Below are 21,847 nucleotides of genomic sequence, written 5' to 3'. Positions count from 1 at the left end.
GCCAGTTAGATTTTCTGTTTTACTATTGGAAGTGTGTGTGGTTTGGAGACTGTTTCTACACGTCAGGGAACTTGGATTTTGCTTCACTTTCAGCCTGGGATGAGTAGCTCAGAAGTTCCCTGTATGGTTGCCCTTGAGAGAAATTCCTTCTTTGGTCACACAACCTTGGCTGCGTTCAGTCTTCCAGACCACCAGAGTCGAATGTAATCTTATTTTTTTTGCCTAGATTCTTAGGAGACACCCTGGGGTCAGAAAAGTTTATTATTTTGCCACTGTTTTGTCAGAGGTTGTGTTTAAGCTCCTTGAATCCATAAGGCTTCCACCTTTTGCTGATTGATTGGTATATGGCTTGGGGAATGCGTTCAAGTCTTCCCCATGTCCTGCTCTGATTATTCATGAATAGTAAATGCAGACAGCCTTTCCAACCCCCAGAGTTGACTCTAATCCCAGGAGGGTTCTTCTTGGCTGTCTCTTTCTCTAGTTGTCTCTACTAAATTTCTGGCTCCTCTGCTGTTTTCCTTATATCAGAGCTACTGGCTGCCTCTTAATTGCTCTCCACCAAAATCTTCATTGTTTTAACAAGGCCCTTAGACATGGAGTTCTCCACTCTCAGTTCCAAATGTTAGTCCCCTCAGGCAAAACTGTCCTTGTGGCTTGCCCCTTCTCTTGGGCAAATCTTCTATGCTGTTGCACAGGAGCCAAGGGTGGAGAGAACATACTGCTTCTCTTGGAGTGACATCCCTGCTCTATCAGTGGGGTCTGGGGAGTCAGGGAGAAGTAAAATAGCCCCTAATTTTTTCAGCTTGACTTTCCTGGAATGGATCCTCTGCTCTATGAGCAAACTGGTCTGGGGTCAATCAGGCACCAGTATTCTTTGTGACTGCTGGGGCAAAGTCCTTGCCTTATGAGTTGGAGTTGGGTGTCAGGAAAGACCTCCAGTCATCTCAGCCATGTCTTCTGGGAATAGATCTTGAGCAACATAGATCTAGTGGAGTGCATGAGATAAGCATATATACTGTCCCTGTCAGGTGAAACTGTAGAGTGCCCAGAGTAAAGCTTCCATGACACAGAGCTGAGTAGGGCAGATAATGGGAGAAGGTCATCACTCAAATGCTAGACTCTGAATTTTATTGCTGAGATTTAGGAGGTTTTCTTGGATAAATGTTTCACTGTTTCCTGTGTGCTGCTTAGATCAATTTTCAGATAATTTAAATGGTTTCCTATAATTTTCACCAGTTAAATGCTTGTTGCTCAAGTGAGAAAGTCTCCTGAGCTCCTCACACTACCAACCTGTTTTTATAAATAAAGTTTTATTGTAATACAGCTATGCTCATCTATGTGTGAGCTCATTCATGAATGTATGTATGTATGCCTGCTTTTGAACTCAAAGGCAGAGCTGAGTAGTTGCAACAGAGATCATATGGCCTGAAAAGCCTAAAGTATTTACTATCTGGCCCTTTACAGAAAAAGTTTGCCAACCCCTTACTTAAATAGACATTCTTTTGAGTCAATCAGCCTTCTCTTTTAAGATGCAAACCATCTCAGAGGCTGTGAGGGATATAACTAGGTTGACCAGTGATCCAAATCATGTTGTAAATTAGTATGATCAGCTTCTCTGAGGGAATGGGGATTCCAATTTGGGAGCTGGTGCCTATGATCTGAGAAATACCCAGGGATTCTGAGGATTTTAGAGAAGGGAAGGCCTGGATGGAGGGCTGAAGAAGGGAATTTTGACTAGTAAAATGGCAAAATGAGGATGTAGAGTGTGAGGGGAGTGATGGAAGAGAAGATCCACTGAAGTGCTAAAAAGATGTTGAGAATTTCATGTACCCAGGTTCCCTTGATAGAGTTTGAGTCACTCTTGTTTGCTGACTTCAATATTTTCAAGATTATGCTTCCTCCCTTATGGCAATTTACAAGAAAAATGCACATTTTTAATTATCTGACTGGTAATATATCAAACACCGCAGAAGCAGACATTTGTTAGCCTTTTAGAAGGTGCCCTCCAGCAAGCTCCTAGCCCTCTCCTCCTTGGAGCTCCAGGCACACAGGGGTACACATTTCCCATGCTCCACTCACTGTTACCCGGATGGGATACAGCTTTTGCAAATTTGGCTCTAAAGCTGCGACATTCCAAGCATGATCTGTAATTCTTCTGTTAGCCCACAGCTGTGCACTGCTGTTTCCCTTGTTATGGAAAGCTCTCTTGTCTTCCTCCTAGGTGTTTGTACTCTGTCCGTGACTAAATCCCCTCTGCACACAGGCACACCTAGGTTATTCAGTTTCCAGGCTCTCCAGGCAACTGGAGAGTAAGGAAGCATATTTTCTGAGATAATCTATAAAGTTGAAATCAGACAGAAGCCTTTTATAATGGAATCTTTCTTTAACCGCAAAGTACCTCTGCTTAGATGGCTATTTTCTTGCTGCAAGGTTATACCTGACTTTCAAGTAGGGTAAAATGGAAAAAACTACTGACAAGGAGTGCTGAGCTGGGCTCTTGCCCCAGACCTCCCACTAACTCAGAATGTAACCTAGTTACCCCTGCCTCCATCCACCCAGGCCTGTTTCTTCCTCTATAAAAAGAAAGTGTTAGATTAGATGATTTCTGAGGCCACTTCCCACTCCACAAATTTCTGAAATCTACTAAATTTTTGAGGTTTTTTTCCCAGGTGTGTTCTCTGGGTTGGTTTGGTTTGGAAGGGCTTCCTACCTGAGGAGGGGGAGGGGAAAATTTTCCAAAAGCACATAGGGCCCAAGGTATACATTCCCCATGTACCATTCCCATAACCCAGTTTGTGCCACAGCCTTTGCAAATTTGGCCGCAGAGCTGTGAAATTCCAAGCTTGAGGCATAACCCTGCATTTCTCCCACAGCTGTGAGCTGCTGTCTTTCTCTGCTCTTGCAAGTCCTCATAGGCCCTTTCTTTCCACTTCAGGATTTACACTCTTTGGAGCATGAAAGCCTCACATATACCTGTGGATCAGCACCTTCTTCCTTCAACTGTACAGCAAATATTCATTTAAAACAAAGTATATGGCTTTGGGATCTTGCCTCGTGAGCAACTGAGGAAACTAGAAGATACATACAATTAATTCTAATACAAGTCTTATTTAAGAAAGTATATAAAGAGCTAAGCTATTGAGCTATGTGTAATAGTCTCAGACATGCAGCTTAACTTCTGTAATTGAAAAAATATATGAGATTCTCTGGACACTTTTTATTATCTGTCAAACAAAGATAATAATACCTGCTCCACTCACTCCATAGTTGTGGGTGCTCACCTTAATTAATGATGTGAATGCAATTTTAAAAGTATCAAGTACTGTAACCTGCATGTAGCAAATGCTTTCAACATGTTTGTCAATGGTAATAAAACGGATTGTTGCTACTGTTGTTAAAACTATTTTTAAAAGAATTGTTGACCCCTATTGTGTATGTACGGTAGCACAGACAACTCTGGCCACCTCAAATCATTACTAATTGGGATGATGGAGAGAGGAATACTTTCAGGTGGAGAAGCCAGCCAATTTATCAGTACAAAGGGCTTATTTGGGGATCTCAACATATCTTTACAGTGAATGATGACAGGAGAACCTTGATTCTCAGAAACATAAATTTTTGATTTTCTATCTTTCCAATGTAAATCTCTTAGAACTACCAAGGTGTGTGGCCAGATTCACCAAAAAGACCCTACAACAAGTATCTCTCTGACTTTCCTTAAGTACTTGAAAGTCCCCAAGTAACACGTTCTGTGTGTGTGTGCCACATGTGTGCCTGTGTGCATACGTACACACACACACATGCACACATGTCCATGCCTTTGTTTAAAGTCTTCATCCCAGATCAAATGAAGTAAGAGACCTTACACATAATAGATGGGCCGGCCTGGTGGTATAGTGGTTAGGTTCAGTACTCTGCTTTGGCAGCCTGGGGTTTACAGGTTCAGATCCTGGGTGTGGACCTAGCACCACTCATCAAGCCATGCTGTGGCAGCATCCCACATAAAATAGAGGAAGATTGGCACAGATGCTAGCTCAGTGACAATCTTCCTCACACACACACAAAAATAGATGTGAAATAAAGATTCATTGAGTGTGTTGAAATGACAGTTCCCTTTGATGAGCAAGCTGTTCTTAGTCATTAGCATCTTAGTGAAAACTGTGGAGCTGAAGTCAGAACAAGAGGTCAAGAGTATCTTAATGGGAAGAGGGGAGAAGAGATAAAAAACTGGAAATTGAGGGGAAAACATTTTTTCATGGTTTTCTCTAGCACTGGCCAGAGCAAAAATACAGGTGTAGCCTTCTGAAATCAGGCTTGTGGTAACTGAGAAGATAACGTGCCTCGAATGCCAGGCTTTGTGCATCCAGGTGAAAGTAGAGTTAATGCAAATGCTGGGTTATTTATTTTTTATTTTCAAAAAAATTTTGGAAGTGAAGTGGAGCTCAGAGAAAAAACCCTGGCTTTATTTTCCTAAAATTCCCTTCCATTCTCATGATGGCTCATTGAAGAGAATAAAATTTCTGTCAGAGTAATTGTCACCATTAGGGTAATTTTTTTGAATTTTTAAACTCAAATTTCGGGAATTTACAGAAAGTCCATTATCATGGAATTTGCTTGGATTCTCTTTATTACCCAAACATAAAATTTCCCATTGAGATACTACACTTTGAAACCTTGAGATTTCAAAGTTTTAAAATTGATATTTAAAGCTCTTACTGGGTTTCATATTCTGGCCTGAACTTTCATATTCTCTTAGAGAGCTCAGTTGGTTGATTGCTCAGAGTTCTCTAATTGCAGGCTTGAACGTCTGGGAAACAAAGTTTGAAGTGTTGCAGCTTCCCAAATTGCAATCAGGTCTCTCTGAGTGCTCAATCTATTGCTAATTTTAAAATTAAAGAGGCGATTGTTTCTGCATTTAAGCTGTCTGCCAAAGTTGAAGATTGTTTAATGGAGTGCCTGGCTGTGCTTGAGGAAGAGACTGATATAAATGCAGGTGGTGATGAGTGCTATAGAGAATGTTTTCGAGGGGTTCCATATCAGGATTAAAGCATAATAAGTTAAACTCATTGCTTTGGAGAAACTGGTCAAAGTTTTTTTGTTCAGTTTTGTGTGTGTTTGGAGTTATATTTCAACATAAATTGAATTTAGTTCAGAAACTTTTGTGGCTCAGGAGACAACATTTTTTTCATTTGATTATTAGGCTTATTTCTTAGATTAATGGAGTGGGTATAAAGTAAGTGAAGAGACATTGGCAGAAAAACACAGCTATGCTCAACATATTGATCAATTGATCCTAATGGGAACACCAACATAGTCTGTGAAATGGGAAAAGATATGCCTTTCTGCCCATCCAAGTCGTAACTGTCCTTTTCCATTTAAAAGGCCCTTTCAAATTTTCACTGAGCCCAACAATTATCAATCTCCTAGGCCTTAGGATTATAATATCCTCATTTGCAATGTTCATAGAGTTCACTATTTTTTTCTGGGTACATTCCCATTTTTAATTATATGGTAAGTAAGCTCCTAGAGAACACACACAGTCTGTAATAAAGTCATTTAAAACCTATGGATTAACTAAATGGCTGAACAAAGCAATGTGGTCTTAGAAATGGGTAAAAAGCAAAGAGGAAACTCATATTTGGGGGTTCCAGGTCCCAAATATCATGGCACATGTTTATCTCAGTGGCCTGCATGTTTTAAGCTTTGATGTGCATAGCGGCGACTTGGTTTGCTTTCCCTTTTCACTTTACCCACTCTATCAAAAGGGGGTTCAAAGTCTCACTTTGAAAAGAGGAGGGTGGCCCAGTAGGATAGGTTTGAGCGATCTGGATTATCTCTCATGATATCATGCCTCTGCCATAAATTTATTACCCGGTAAATTTCCAAACCTATACTTTTCTTCATTAACAGCTAAAGACTAATGAGTTTTAAGTGTCTGATCTCACATATTCACTTTGATTGTACTAATTTTTCTTGTAGGGGATTTTTGTTTTAAACCCGAGGAAGTGATGTTATATCCTGTTTTTGCCAGTGGTTTATGAATAGCAACCAAAGTTCATTGCTCAGCCAAGTAATGAATCTGTAACCTGAAACAAGTAAGATAATTGATTCAGAATTTCTTCCATATGTGCCACTGACTTATTATAAATGCAGAACATAAGTCATCCTGAAGCTAAGGGTTTTGAAATAATGCAAAATGAAATATTTCTATGTTTGCCACTGTTCGCAGATAAGCTGTCATCTTAACAATGCTGTAATGGTAATGATTGTCAGGTATCACACTGATAATAATGCCAGAATATAGAGAAATAAGGAAAATGTGCCTCAAAACATTCATAGGGCTATTATTAATATCTTAGAGTGTTTGGATTAGATTGATCGAACATGTCTTTATTGATAACTGAACTTTATGCTAATACTAATAATAGTTCCATTTTTTGAACACTTACTATGTATTGGTCACTGTACTTGACACTTTATGTGCATTATGTCATTCAGTCTATGAAGTAGACATTATGCTATCATCTCTATTTTAAAAATGAGGAAACAGACTCAGAAATGTTATATGATTTGCTTAAGATCACTTAATCAATAAAGATAGTAGAAGTACCTTTTACAGCCCCTTTGCCCCTAACCATTATGCTATATTCCAACCCTTGCATCAAACTCCAGGTAGGATTCAAGAGGCACAAGACAAGATTACTTCTCCCAGAAACATTTCAGAGACACCATAATAAACTTAGTTGCAAAGCTCTAGCTTTAAGTGCTATAGGCATTCAGATATTCTAACTCAGTCAAAGGCACTTCTCAAAATCCTGTGAATAGAATTTGAGCTGTTTTAACCACACTGAAGAGCCACCTAGGAATAACAGAGGCAAATAGAAAAGAAACTTACATTTACTGCCCACTTAGTATTGTATAGGTACACAATTTCAATTAAACCTACAATAACCTTTGTTAAAGAATATTTCACAAAGAAAGAAATTTAAATTCAGAGAACTAAATGTCCCAGGATATCCCAGCAGAAAGTACTGAAGCTGAAATTTGATCCAGGTATCTCTGATTTCAAAACCCAGGAAACAAATATTTTATGGTGAGAAGGTCATAGACATAGAGCTTCATTGTTCCTATCCATAAAAGTGGGATGGTAATAATATCAACCACTTTATAGTTATTATAACATTAAATCACAAAGTGAGAATGTCATTATCCATTCAATTATTTTGATCTCAAGGCATTTGGATCTTTATGCTTTTTAAATATTGAAGATGAAAGAGCTGAAACAGATCTTAAGAGGATTCTTGGTTATGTCTGTACAGAGATAATTATTTTTAAAAATTGGGAGTCTTTTTCAGATAAAATTCCCAACAGAAAAAATGGACCAGTCAGCCCTTGATTTAACAAGAATAAGTCTCCTTGCAAACCAGTGCTATTAATAGTGCTCATTTACATTACATTCCATTAGTTATTTATAATAGTACTTGCTGCCTTGGACCCTAAGTGATTTACAACAGACAACATCCTGAGCCTAATACTACAGTCTTAGGCAAGAGAGGTTTTGTGTAACCCAATCTATGATTTCTTGGTAGCAGTGGAAGAGAGTATTCCTCATTCCAACCGTAATGTGCTTTGGTCCCAGGGAACAAAAGGAATTCTCTACAGATCCTCTCAGTTGACAGTGTCTCATAAGACGTGGGGATGCTACTCTGGAGCTAGATACAAGTTACAGAATAAATTTTAACAGGTTTAAATGTGGAATAGTCAGGTGTAACATTAGCTCAGTATTAAGTATATTGAATCATAGAGTTAGAAAAGCATTTCCTCCTCAATTTTCTTTCAATATTTCTGATGATGTCGAAGATGAAGTTTCTGGTTTTAGTCTTTAGTGTCTCTGAAACACTTGACAATTTCCCCTTTTGTCTTAGAGAAAGCAGGCCTCAGGCTCAGAACCTTGAGCAGGCACCAATATCTGGAAAGAAATTTTAATTTCAATGTTTTGATTTTATTACATTTATTTTTAATATTACCTTCTGTTTGTGGTAAATGATGCTGATTTTCCATTTATGGTAGTAATATAAAGTTTTAAAAATTAAATTTAATTAAGAAATAATAAGGCACAAGTCAATGTAGAGAAAAATGAACTAAATGATGATTCATGATAAACAAGTGTGGCAAAAATGAAAAGATGGTATAAGGTGTGATAACTTCATACCACACACAAAAGACTTTCACACTAAGGAAAACAAAAATGTAAGCTCAAGAGAATCAGGAAGATTGATTTTCTTAAATTTCTGTGAATATCAGGTTAACATAGAATTATGTAGACAAAAGAAGTCTAGGTGGGTTGATTGAAATTAATTATCAGTTATTTTTTTAATGTACCTAAACTCGTTTTTATGTTCATACACCTCTGCAGCAAAAGAACTGGACCCAAGTGGTAAGAATAAAGTTTCTCACTAAAAAGTTGCTCATTAAAAATTAAAGTTGCTCAAAAAAATTGCTCATTTACCTCCCTAGAGCCAACTTTGGGCTAGTTATACATTTGGGTATCCTAGGAAGGAATGGCACACACAATGGCGCACACACAAGCTCATATACCTATGACATATACACACCACGCCCCACTCCTGCTACACACACACACACACATCCATTTAGAGCATGCTAATTTGTACCTGAAATCTCTCTGCTCAATTCATAGTCTCTGAGATGTTAGAATGGTAGTTCCACACTCTTTTGTCATGACCTGAACCATGACTAAAACAGTTAAGACTTTGCAACCAGATGGTATTATCTCTAAAGTTCTGAAGTTAAGTGAGTGTTATGTGAGGATAAAAAAGAAAGAGGGGATTAAATATATGATAAGAAAATGCATATGGAGGATATGATACTAAAAATAAGATGAGGTTCATGGAAATTTGCTCCATTGTTGAACTTTATAGAGACAGTGTTATGTAACAGAAATCATAACAGGTAACAATTACTGAGTGTTTACCATGTGACAGGTACTCTGGGCATTGGGAATACAAGTTGAAGAATAAGATGTGGTCCCTGTTCTCAAGATCCCAATAGCTAAGAAAAATTCATCTTTAATTTAATGAGACTTTAAAAAAAATACTGAATGGAACACTACATTCCCAGGTAGCAAGATTGCAGCCTGGAAAGTTACATTAATTCTCTTGGGTTACAAAAATCCTCACTTGGTGCATCAGCATTCACCAGGAATTATGTGCTAAGCAATATGCAGCAATCTATTGAGCCAGACAATTAGATCACAGTGAATGAACTGTCCATTTGCTAAATGGAAATCTCTATTTTAAAGCGCTCATATGTGTTGGGTGCCTACCTTCAGACAAATTAGTCACAGCTGCAGCAGTCTTAATTCACCTCAAGCAGAGCCTTAGAGGTTTGAGGACAGGGACTTTAGAATCAAGAAGACTTGGAATTGGTTCTCATCTTCACCATTTATAAGCTGTCCAGCCTTTAATTTCCTAAAACTTGGTTTCTTCACTTAAAAATTGGAAACAATAATAATAATAGTATTATAATAATAAAATCCACATTATAGGGTTTTTTTTCTTTGAGGAAGATTAGCCCTGAGCTAACTGCTGCAAATCCTCCTCTTTTTGCTGAGAAAGACTGGCCCTGAGCTAACATCCATGCCCATCTTCCTCTACTTTATATGTGGGACACCTACCACAGTATGGTGTGCCAAGTGGTGCCATGTCTGCACCGGCGAACCCCAGGCTGCCAAAGCAGAACATGCACACTTAAGCGCTGCACCACCAGGCCGGCCCACATTATAGGGTTTTGATGAAGATTTTGTGAGATAAGCCATGAAAAGTAACTTAGTACAGAGTCTTAAGTGTAACACTTGATAAATGGTAGCTTTGTTATTATTATTGAGCAGCAATTCCAAAAACTAGTTTCTTTGAATACTAGTCTAAAGGCTGGTCCACATAAATAAATAAATAAGTGATTATTGTTATTTTTCTGAAAGGGCTCTATAGACAAAGACTTTTGGGAAATGCTGCCAGCTAATAGCCTCCATTGGGAGATTAATAATGCAATTAACACGTTAAAGCCTCTGCAAATTTCTACAGTAAAGAAAGCTACTAAATTTTGTTTAACTCAGTCAGGATCTTAGAAGGAAACAGAGTTCACTTCAAGTGGTTCACATAAAGATATTTCAATCAAGTAATGTCTTACAGAGTCCTGGTCAGGGTTAGAGTACAAAACAAGGGATGATGAGGCACCCAAAGACTAGCAACAAGTCACTTTAACCTTAGAGCTAAAGGGACCAGGGGAGTTAATAGTGTTTCCTTCCTCTTTGAGAGGTAAACTCCTTAACATTCTTCAAGACTCAGCCCAAATGTCATTTCCTAGGTGAAGTCTTAAATTCTCTCCACCAATCCTCTGATATCCTATAGATAGCTCTCATTTGCCAGAGTACAAGGAACCCCAGATAATGAAATCCTCAGAAGTTAGTCTTAAAGGATACAGAGCAAGACAAAGGAGGTCTGGTGAATGATGGGGATGGAGGCCAAACAGAGAATATTCAATACTGTAAGTGTTTCCTAAATATATGGCTAAAGATCCCCGTTTTGAAAAAGCTGTGGAATATCCAGTAGCATAATAGCTTTCTGTAAAACAAACTTTAAGAAATGCTATTATAGGGGCAATGATCTTCCTTAAAGTTCTGCCTTGTCTTAGCAGCTCCAGTGTAGTGGGATTTGTCAGAAGACCTGGATTCAGTGAATATCATTAAAGGATAGCTTTTATATACTAAGTGAGACAAACAGATTTTAAGCTACTGAGTGCAGTGTATTCTAATTTCCATAATAAATATGCAGGAATTTGCATTGAAACTTCAAAAAATAATCACAACAGATAGGCTAAAATAACTGTATAGGAACTCTGGGAAACAGTAAAAGGTCTGTAGTAATCAAGCAAATGCCCAAACAAGAAATAGCCATATTCAAAACTGTAGGAAATGTCGTGGTGTTTTTATTCACCCTTGTCCTATTCCCTCACCTTATCCTATACATAGATGGTCTGACCTTGGTCTGGAGAAGGTGGTAGTCCAGTTCTTGATTTACTCCCAGGAACAAGAGGGAGCAGAGTAGACATTATTTGAAAATTTTAACCAGTCTATGGACTGCCTGAAAAACTGGCATCTGTTTTTCCTAACTTGAATCTCAGGCAGAAATAAGCAGAATCACTCAGAGTTCATGTAAGGAAAGTGTTAGAAAGCAGAGAGCACTGCTCAGAAAAACTACAGGGGGACTACAGACCTTCGGATGCCTGGGGCAATGGATTATGGGTGGAGACATACAATAGACCATCTAAAGACACAAGGAAAAGCTGGAATGAGACTGTTTGGGAAATTAAGACATTCAAAAGCAGCTGTGTATACAGTGGAATCAAAAAAAGCCACATGCAGGAGTCAGCAAGATACATACTCAGAAAATAACTGAGAAGACCTTATGCCTTCATTTCAGGTTGATCCCAAGGTTCAAAGCATGCTCAGCTACTCAGTAGATGTTTAAGGAATCTCTGTAAAAACAATACTTCAACACAAAGCTAATGGAATACAAACTTCAGTAGCCACATTGAAAAACAATACAGACATTACAAAAATGATTTATAAAAGACACTAAATAAACAAGAAAACAAAAAACAACCTACAATATGCAATAAAAATAAATCCCAAATAAGGAGGAATCTTATTTGCAGAAGCTGATTTCCAAGAGTTGCCAAATTATAATATTAAAAATGTCCGACTCTCAACAAAAGATTACAAAGCATACAAATTTAGGCCCATTCACAGGGAATAAAAAAGAAATGAAGAGAAACTGTCTCTGAGGAAGCACAGGCATTGGACTTATACAAAAGACTACTATCAACTACCTTAAACACATTCAAACAGCTAAAGGCAACCATGCACAAGGAACTAAAGAACCAGAAGAAACATGTCTCACCAAATAAAGAATATCAATAAAGAGACAGAAATTATAAATAGGAACCAAACAGAATTTTTCAAGCTGAAAAATATAACTGATAAAATGAAAAAAAAAAAACACTAGAAAGATTCAACAGATTTGAGTAGACAGAAGAAAGAATCAATGAACTTAATGATAGATCAATTGAGATTATCCAGAAAGAGAAAAAGAATGAAAAAAAATCAAAAGAGTCTAAGACACCCATAGGTCATCATCATGTGTATCAAATTACACCTAGTGGGAGTCCCAGAGGGAGAGGAGAGAGAGAAAGAGGCAGAAAAAATATTTGAAGAATAAGGTATTGATGAAGACATTTCCAGATAAACAAAATCTGAGAGAATTAGCCGCCAGTAGACCTATCCTACAAGAAATTCCAGAGGGAGTCCTTAAGGCTGAAATGAAAGAACACTATACAGTAATTGGAAGTCATGCCAAGAAATAAAGAACAATGCTAAAGGTAACTACATAGGTAAATATAAACGCTAGCATTATTGCATTATTGGTTTGAAACTCTTCTCTTTTCTTCTATATAATTTAAGACACAAAAGCATAAAACAACAATTATACATCTATGCTAACTGGCACAAAATGTACACAGATTTGATCTATAATGAAAACAACATATTGAGGAGATGGAGATATAAAGTAGCAGAGTTATTGCATACTGTTGAAACTAAGTTGATATTAATTCAAACTTCAAAGTGATGAAGTACAAATGTTAATTGTAATCCCTAGGGTAACTACTAAGAAAAAAGATATATGCAGAAAAAATGAGAAGACAATCAAAATAGTAAGCTAGAAAAAAAATCACAAAGGAGGCAGTAACGAAGGAATTTTGGAAAAAAAGAGATAAGATATATTGAAACCAAAATAGCAAAATGACAGTAATAAGTCCTTCCTAATCAGCAATTACTTTAAATATAAATGATAATTTTTAATTGAATAAAATAAATGTAAAAAGTAATTACTTTAAATACAAAAACAAAACTTTGGCTAGACTGACCAAGGAAAAGAGAGAGAGGACTGAAATCACCAAAATCAGAAATGAGAGTGGGGACATTAATACAGACTTTACAAAACTAAAAACGATTGTAAGAGAATATTATAAACAATTCCACACCAATTAAATAACGTAGATGAAATGAATTCCTAGAAACACACAAACTATCAAAACTGACTCAAGAAGAAAGAGAAAATAGGAACAGACCTAAAAAAATTAAAGAGAATCAGTGATCAAAACTTCTCACACACACACACACACACACAAACAACAAAAACTCTATAAGACCAGATGGCTTCACTGGTGAGTTTTACCAAAAATTTTAAAAGAGAATTAACACTAATCATTCTCAACCTATTCCAAAAAAATGGAATTGGAAAGCACATTTCCTAATTCATTTTCTGAGGCCGTCATTATGCTGATACAAGAGCCAGATAAAAATATCACAAGAAAAGACAACCATGGACCAATATTCCTTGTGAATATAAATGCAAAAATCTTCAACAAAATTCTAACAAACCAAATCCACCAGCATGTGAAGAGGATTGTACATTATGACCAGTGACATTTATCCCAAGACTGCAAGGTTTGTTCAACATGTGAATATCAGCGAATGTATGGGGGCCTGCCCGGTGTACAGCAGTAAAGTTTGCAGGTTCCACTTTTTGGCTGCCCAGGGTTGGCCAGTTCGCATCCCGGGTACAGACCTAAGCACTGCTTATCAAGCCATTCTGTGGCAGGTGTCCCACATATAAAATAGAGGAATATGGGCATGAATGTTAGCTCAGGGCTAATCTTCCTCAAAAAAAAAATATTAAACAATCTATGAGAAATCTGATTAGGTCTAATAAACGAATTGCCCAAGGTTGCAGGATACAAGATCAACATGCAAAAATCAGTTGCATTTCTACACAATAACAATGAACAAGCTGAAAATGAAATTAAGAAAACAATTCCATTTACAAGAGCATTAAAAATAGTGAAATACTTAGGAGTAGATTTAACCAAGGAGGTGCAAGACTTGTACACTGAAAACTGGAAAACATTGCTGGAAGAAATTAAAGAAGACATAAATAAATGGAAAGGCATTCCACGTTTATGGATGGGAAGACAATATTTTTAAGATGGCAATATGCCCCAAAGCAATCTACAGATTCAATGCAATTCTTATCAAAATCCCAATGTTCTTTTTTGCAGAAATGGAAAATCTGACCCTAAAAGTCATATGGAATTGTAAGGGACACTGACTCGTAAAAACAATCTTGAAAAAGAAGAACAAATTCAAATAACTCACACTTCCCAATTTCCAAACCTACTACAAATTTACAGTCACCAAAACAGTGTGATATTGGCATAAGAATAGATACATATATCAATGGCATGGAATTGAGAGTTCAGAAATAAATCTCTGTGTCTATAGTCAACTGCGTTGACTTTAGCAATGTATTCCTATATATGACACCAAAAGCACATGAAACAAAAGAAAAATAGATAAATTGAACTTCAACATTAAAATATTTTATGCTTCAAAGGACACTGTCCAGAGACTGAAAAACAATCCACAGAATAGGATAAAGTATTGGAAATCATATCTGATAAGGAATTTGGCTCTAAAATACATAAGGAACTCTTATAACTCAGTAGTAAAGAGACAAATAACCCAATTAAAAAATGGCCAAAGGATCTGAATAAATATTTCTCTGAAGAAGATTTACAAATGTACCATAAACACAGGAAATGATGCTCACCATCATTAGCCATCAGGGAAATGCAAATCAAAACCACAATAAGAAGCTACTTTATACCCACTAGGATGACTGTATTTTAAAAAAGGAAAATAACAAGTGTTGAGGAGGATGTAGAGAAATTGAAACCCTCATAGATTGCTGGTGGGAATGTAAAATGGTACAGCCACAATGGAAATTATTTTGACTGTGTCTCAAAAAGTTTAATATAGAATTCTATATGACCCAGAAATTTCACTCTTATGATGTATCCAAACAATGGAAAATAGGCGTTTAAACAAAAACTTATACATGAATGTCCATAACAGCACATTCACATTAGCCAAATGGTGGAAACAACTCAAATGTCATTCACTGATGAATGGATAAATAAACGGTGGTATATCCATATAATGGAATATTATTTGGCCATAAAAAGGAGTGAAGTGCTACAACTTTAGATGAACTTCAAAAACATTATGGCACATGAATGCAACCAGACACAAAAAGTCACATATTGTATGATTCCATTTATATGACATATCCAGAATAGGTAAATCCAAAGAGACAGAAAGTAGATTAAGTGGTTTCCAGGACTGGGAAGTGGGACAAATGGACAATGGCTGCTTAATGGGTATAGGTTTTCCTTTCAGGTGATAAAAATATTTTGGAACTACATAGAGGTAATGGTGGCATAACATTGTGAATATACTAAATGCCTTTGAATTGTATATATTAGAATTGTTAATTGTATATTATATGATGATTTTTACATCAATTAATAAAAACTTATTATTGGGCTCCACTCAGGCTATTTAAATCAGAACACCAGGGCTGGGAATGCCAAGCCTCAATCAAAAATAAATAAGTAAATAAAACTAAATAGCTCACCAAAAAATTCTAAAGGTAGAGCCAGAGTAAATAACCACTTCGACTAAAAGAGCTGAGAAAAAATGGATCTTTAGATGACATCTAAGTGACTACAAAGCTGACTTGCAATTAGTTTCTTATCACCCCAACCTCAGGATCTTTTTGTAGAAACCATGTAGTGATGAGATCAAACAAACATTGTGATAGGGGAAGCAAAAAACAAAGCAACACTTTAAAACTTGTGCTTCTTGGCACTGTTGTATTCACATTATAATTCAAACACTATGAGCATAAAAATCTCCTTCAGTATTGTCAACAAATGACCTGACCTGGCAAATGGTGAATGAGTTGCTTTGTGCACGTTATATGACGGATGGTTATAGAATATTAAAAAAATGCTATAATTAGTATTTTCCAAGGGACTAATTTGTTACACATACTGATATTAAAAAGTTATCATTTCACTCAATTTTTCTGTCAAAGACAGGTGGAACAGGGTCCATACCTACATATTTTTCCTCCTATGTACAACAATGTTTGTATTCATTCTTTATTCGAAGACAGTGCATCAGAGACAGACTCAAATGGGGTTCTCATTGTTTGCTCACATCAAGGCCACTGAGGAGTCCCTTTAGCCAAATAAATTTTATGGCCAAACACACAGGCTCTGAAGTCAATAAGCCTAATTTCATACTCCAGCTTTACCAAATATTTGCGGTATAACAATGGGCAAGTCAATTACCCTCTCTGATCCCCAGTTTCTTATCTTAAAACCTATTGTGAGAATAAAATAAGATTGAACTTACGAAATACCCAGAAGAGTACCTGCCACCTCATTAAGTAATCAGTAAAATTAAATTAATAACATAACCTTACGAATATGAGACAGACAGTTCCTAAGCCACCCTGAATCTACCCTCATTTGTAATTCATGCCTCAAATGACTTTATCTTTACAACTCTGAGAGTATTGACTTACATTAAAATGGAAGTCCCTCCAGGAAGGTGACACAGTCTTAGCTGTGCAGAATTGCAAGAACAGAAGGAAGTACTGTCCAAGAAGAGCATTATCTATCAGGATATTTTTCTGAGGCAAGGCTTGTCCTTTCCAGTGGTAGTGCATCTTGTTTGGAAAGCCTCCCTCAGGAGGAACAATTACTTTTGTCCTTAATAGAAACGAGTACCCTTTGCAGAGTTCACCTTAAGCCATTTGTCTCAGGGGTCACAATATCTATGCTTTCCCAAGTGGCAGTTGATTGTGCATCTTACCCATGTTGGCTCCATGTCTCTCAAAAATACATTTCCCTCCCCTCAAGTAAGTAACTACTAATGGATTCATTGTCTATCAGAAAGAAGCTTTCTTAAGAGACTTTTTCTTGTCATCAAATCGAAATAATCACTTTTCTTTCCAGTATGCCTTTGGGTGCAGAGAGCAATGCAAAGAAATAGTGGGACCTTGTGGTTCTTCTTAAACAACCTTACTGACATTGCAATCTCTTTGCTGTTTGTCATAACAGAAAATTACACATAAGTCTACGCCACAGGGTCCTTAATCTCATTTCTTCCTATCCAATTTATTCACTTTGTCAGAAACTCAAGGAAAGTGCAACCTATTCATTGATTTAGGGTAGCTTTTCCTTTAATAAAAGCTTAGAATATTATCCCTAGGTAAGTAACTAACTAGTAAGGCAGAATAGGTAGTTAGAATCAATTACCCTAGCAGCAAGTCCTCGGAGAACCTAGACACTTGGGTTGCACAAAATTATAGCAACCACACTGTTAAGGAAGATGTGTTCTCTAGATCCAGTTCCTTGTCAGAAATGGTCTTGTCCTTTATACTGAGGACACAAACCAACAAGACTGTGCTGTAGAAACAGAATCTTCACCACAATTGTGCCCTCCATTTTTCTTCTTACTTGCAAAAATAATGCACATTGATTGAGTCATTCACTCAGTTATTTATTCAGCAAGCATTATTGAGTACCTAATGTGTTCCATGCATAGTGCTAGACTCTGGAGACACAGTGGTGAGCAAGGGAGACAAGGACTCTACCCTCAAGGAGCTTACAGATTAGTAGGGGATAGAGGAATAAAATAAATTTATATTTTATTGTAATTACAATCTATACAAACGTTAAATAGGAAGAGTACAGAGTACTGTGAGGGTGTAGAACAAGGGAGACTAATTTAAACTGGAGGGTTCAAGGGAGACCTCTGTGTTTCAGTAACTTTGAAACTGAGAACGAGAATGAAAATGAATTAATTATGTGAAAATTTGCAGGAAGAGCATTTCAGGTAAGGACCTTGAGGTGGTAGTTAGCTTCAGGAGTTCAAAGAAGAGCCAATAGAGTAGACCAGCAAGGGAAAGTGATAGGAAAGTAATTCCTTAAAAAATGTCAGGGGCTAAATCATGGAGAGTCTTTTGACTGTAGTAAAGAGTTTGGCTTGTGTTGCAAGTGTGATAGGAAGCTACTGATGGCTTCTAAGCAACAGATTTACCTGACCTGATTCACATTTTTAGAAAAAGATATTCTGAGTTCTCAATGAAGAATAGGTTCTATGACTCAAGAGTGGAGTGAGGAGTCCATTAAGTTTATAGTAAAATGTATAAAAGCACAGAAAAGAAAAGAAAATTATTTTGCTCTGAGATAATCACTGCTATGACTCTGGTGTGTTTTCTTCCTGTTACTTATAAAGAAAAATAAAATTGTAATGTGCACATTGTTTTGCAGCTTGCATTTTGCATTAATGTTTCAAAGCCATTTTTAATAGAACTTTCTGCAAAAACAAAAGGAAGAGGGTAGGCATTTCCAACTTCCCAGTTTAACTGGACTTGGGTCCAGCCCCTGTTTGCATCTCACTAGTTGTCCCCTGACCACGTACTGTTCCTTCTGGTCCACATGGGTCCAGATAAGTGGAGGATAAATGAGAGAGCATGCCTGTAGTATCAGCAGCCGTAAAACATATCATCCTTTAATGTTTGCTTCTTTGAAATTGTAACCTTCTGTAGCATTCACTCCTCTAGCCCAGAGACTGTGCCTTACCACTCTCCCATGCCCCACACACTTGCATCAGTGCAGCTGGACTTTTCTGAGAAAATCTGATATTTCCTTTACAGTCACTGAATCGCAGAACTAGAAACGATCCCAGAGACCATAAAGCCCAACCCTCTCATTTGGCAGAAGAGGAAATTGGGCCCAGAAAGAGCTAATGATTTGTGTCAGGACACAGCAAATAAGCAGCAGAGCATGGACTAGACCTTGGGCCTCCTAACTCCTGGGCCAGTGCTCTTTCCTCTACAGCAGCAATACTTTCTCTCATAATTATCAGGAAATTCAGTCTCTTGCACGTGTTCATCAGTAACAGAGTCAGAGCCAGAGAGGAAACAGGAACAGAACAGAATCCAGGCCTGGAGGACTGTAAATAATTGGAGTTCTCATTGGGGTAATTATTGCCATTTTGCTGGTTCAAGGTTAGTTTGGGCTCAAGTTTAGGATATAGGGAGGTGAATTGGTTTCTTTCTACAACTTTATTATCTACCTTCTCCTCAAGTCTCTTTCTTTTTCTTTCTTTCTTTTTCTTTTTTTCATTTTTATTCTTGTTTTTAAACCTGATCATGCCAGCTCTCTGTCACCCTGAGTCAAATTTTGAGTGTTAAACATCAAATTTGTAAACTGAGTCAAACCAAGACATGAAGACACAATTACTAGTAGTAGAATTCAGAAATTTAAATAAGAGTAAGTTTCAATTTCCCTGGAAATAGTTATCTCACCCAGGGCTTATTTGCATATGAACAAGATTAGATACGTTCACAGCATCTGTTATTAGATACTGAGAGTTCTATTTTTATGCAGAGGACTAGATGGTCCGCATGTGTTGGGAGCCAGCTCATACAAATTCTTTTGACTGCTTACAATTTCTTCACATGCTTCTATTTCATTGGAGCCACTTCTAAACACACCTCCTGCCATTTTTAATTTCTTCCCCTCTTTCTTCTGTAGATCTTAAACCTGAATTGATAGACTATATGCTGACAGGAATGTCGAGGGAGGAGATTATCCTATATTCTTTCACCATTCCCATCTCCCAATCTGCAAGCTTAACTGAAGGTTGGTAAAATGTAGTATTAGAATCACATTAAAAAGATGCAATAAAAAGCCAACTCCTTAGTAATACCAATTACACATGATATAGATTGCCATCACTAGGATGCCTTGCATACCTACTAGGTACCATACATTGTACTAAGAGGTTTCATGTATTCTCTTTATCCTCGCGACAATTTTGTAAGGTAAGGATTTTTAGCTTCAATTCCCAGGGAGGAAACCAAATCATAGAGAGACCAAGTAACTCACACCAAGTCAAATAGTTAAAGGTGGAGCTGACATTTAAGCCCAGGATTGTCCAACTTTAATGCCCAAGGAAGGATAGAAATAAATAATTCCTCATTTAGAACACAAAGAAGACAGAGATAAAGTGAAATCAATCTGTTTGGCAGAGTGAGGCTTGATTCATCATTCTGATGTTCAATCAGCTAAAACTGATCTAATGTGATCTTTGGTTTTTGCATCTTGTTACGATAGTAATTGTTATGCCATATTTAGCTAATGTAAAGTGTTAAATTATTACAACGAGATTTTTAAAGACAATTTTTAAAATGAGAAATTAGTTTTATTGAAGTGTTAGAGTTGAAAGGGAGCTTAGAAAACATGTAATGCACCTCTGTGGTTATAAAAATGAGGAAATAAAAGCCCAGAGAGGGACGGTGACTTAAGGTTCCATAGATAGTAATTGGCAATCTTTGCTTCACAATGCTGGTATACATACATCGAAGAACACTCCATTTTGCCTTCTGGGGCTTTATGATTATTTAAATCAATAGAAGTTGAGTAATTGTAAAGTAAAAATATAAACTAGTTAGGGACTTTCAAAATAAATCTATCAACCAGCAACTATTTATAAATTATTTACCTGGTGCCCAAGTTCTGTGCTATACTATGTTGCAAGAAATAGAGATGAGTATGACTCAGTCCCTGCCTCTAGGGAACTCAGAGTTTCAGTAATAAAATTAAAACAACATGCATAAAGTTAAATAAATAACTCAAAATGTAGCATAAGTTAGCGGAAAGAGAACAGGACTGGGAATCAGGATAACTGCATCTGAGTCCCTATTATAACACTAGTTACTGTGGGATCACTTACTATAGAACTCTGATGCTTTGACTCTCTCTGTTTCTTCCCCTGAAACTAGGGAATTTGACAATGGCTACATCAAGGAATGTTATGGGGGGAAGAGAGGATTTTTAGCTCTCACTCTTTCCATCAGGTCCTACTCCTTCATTCCGTAATATTGACAGATAGCATTTTCTTGATCCTGCAAATGCAGAATCAAGTCAGGTCTCCTACAAAACTCCCCTCTGCTCTCTGTCTCTTTCTACCTGTATCACAACTCTTAGTTTTATAGAGGCAATTGCCAAGCCTTTCTGATTTATATTCTATGCCAGGTATGCTAAGTATATAATAAGTGTGGCCCAGCCAATTGGTGCTAAAGGAACACAAAGGGAAGAGACGTCACTGAATATAATAAGAATAGAGATACATTCCTGAATCAGGTGGGATCATCTAAAGGATGCTGGGATTTTAATAAGCTGAAGAGCAGAGGATGTCTTCTTGCAAGAAAGGACAGGAGGCACAGAGATGGAAAAGCCTGGGGGAGAATGAAAAAAACTAATTTGGCAGGAGTAGAGAAATGGATGGAGATGGGGCTAGGTAAAGGAGGCTAGGGCTAGACTAGATGCCAGGCCAAGGACTCCATTTTTCTGCCATTGGCGGTGGATGCCAAAGGAAATATGTAGAGGTAGGGAACTAAGTGGTGATGCTAAATGCAATTTGAGGTTGATATACAACCAGCCTATAAGCTACCAATAACAAGGGTTAAGATTTCCTTGTATGCCCACGCCCATCCTAGATCTAGGCTGTATGTGATCCTTTTGTGGCCTACTCCTCCCTTCCATACTTGCTATTCTATTAACCCAGTTTCACAAATGTTGGGCCCTAGAATGTGATCAAGGCAGTAACTTCTCGTTGACTTCCAGGTGGGCCAAACCCACAGAAGTACAATGAGAATCTAACTGGGCAACCACCACTGGGCAAGGAGAATAATGGCCCAAAGGAAATAGAGTGACTACAGAATGGTAAGTTAGAACTGGAGCTGGAGTGGAAGCAAGAACAAGAGCAGATTCTTGGCTACTA

General features: G+C 37.3%; 1 protein-coding gene across 7 annotated transcripts in view; it reads right to left on the bottom strand.

The window, feature by feature from the left end:
- The window catches only part of GPR174 (G protein-coupled receptor 174), a 109,422-nt gene that overhangs the window by 59,729 nt on the left and 27,846 nt on the right, over positions 1–21,847 (bottom strand). The window lies entirely within an intron of this gene.

Source organism: Equus asinus, chromosome X (assembly GCF_041296235.1).
Source record: "Equus asinus isolate D_3611 breed Donkey chromosome X, EquAss-T2T_v2, whole genome shotgun sequence".
NCBI lineage: Eukaryota > Metazoa > Chordata > Mammalia > Perissodactyla > Equidae > Equus > Equus asinus.
This window is presented reverse-complemented; position numbering and strand designations above follow the sequence as displayed.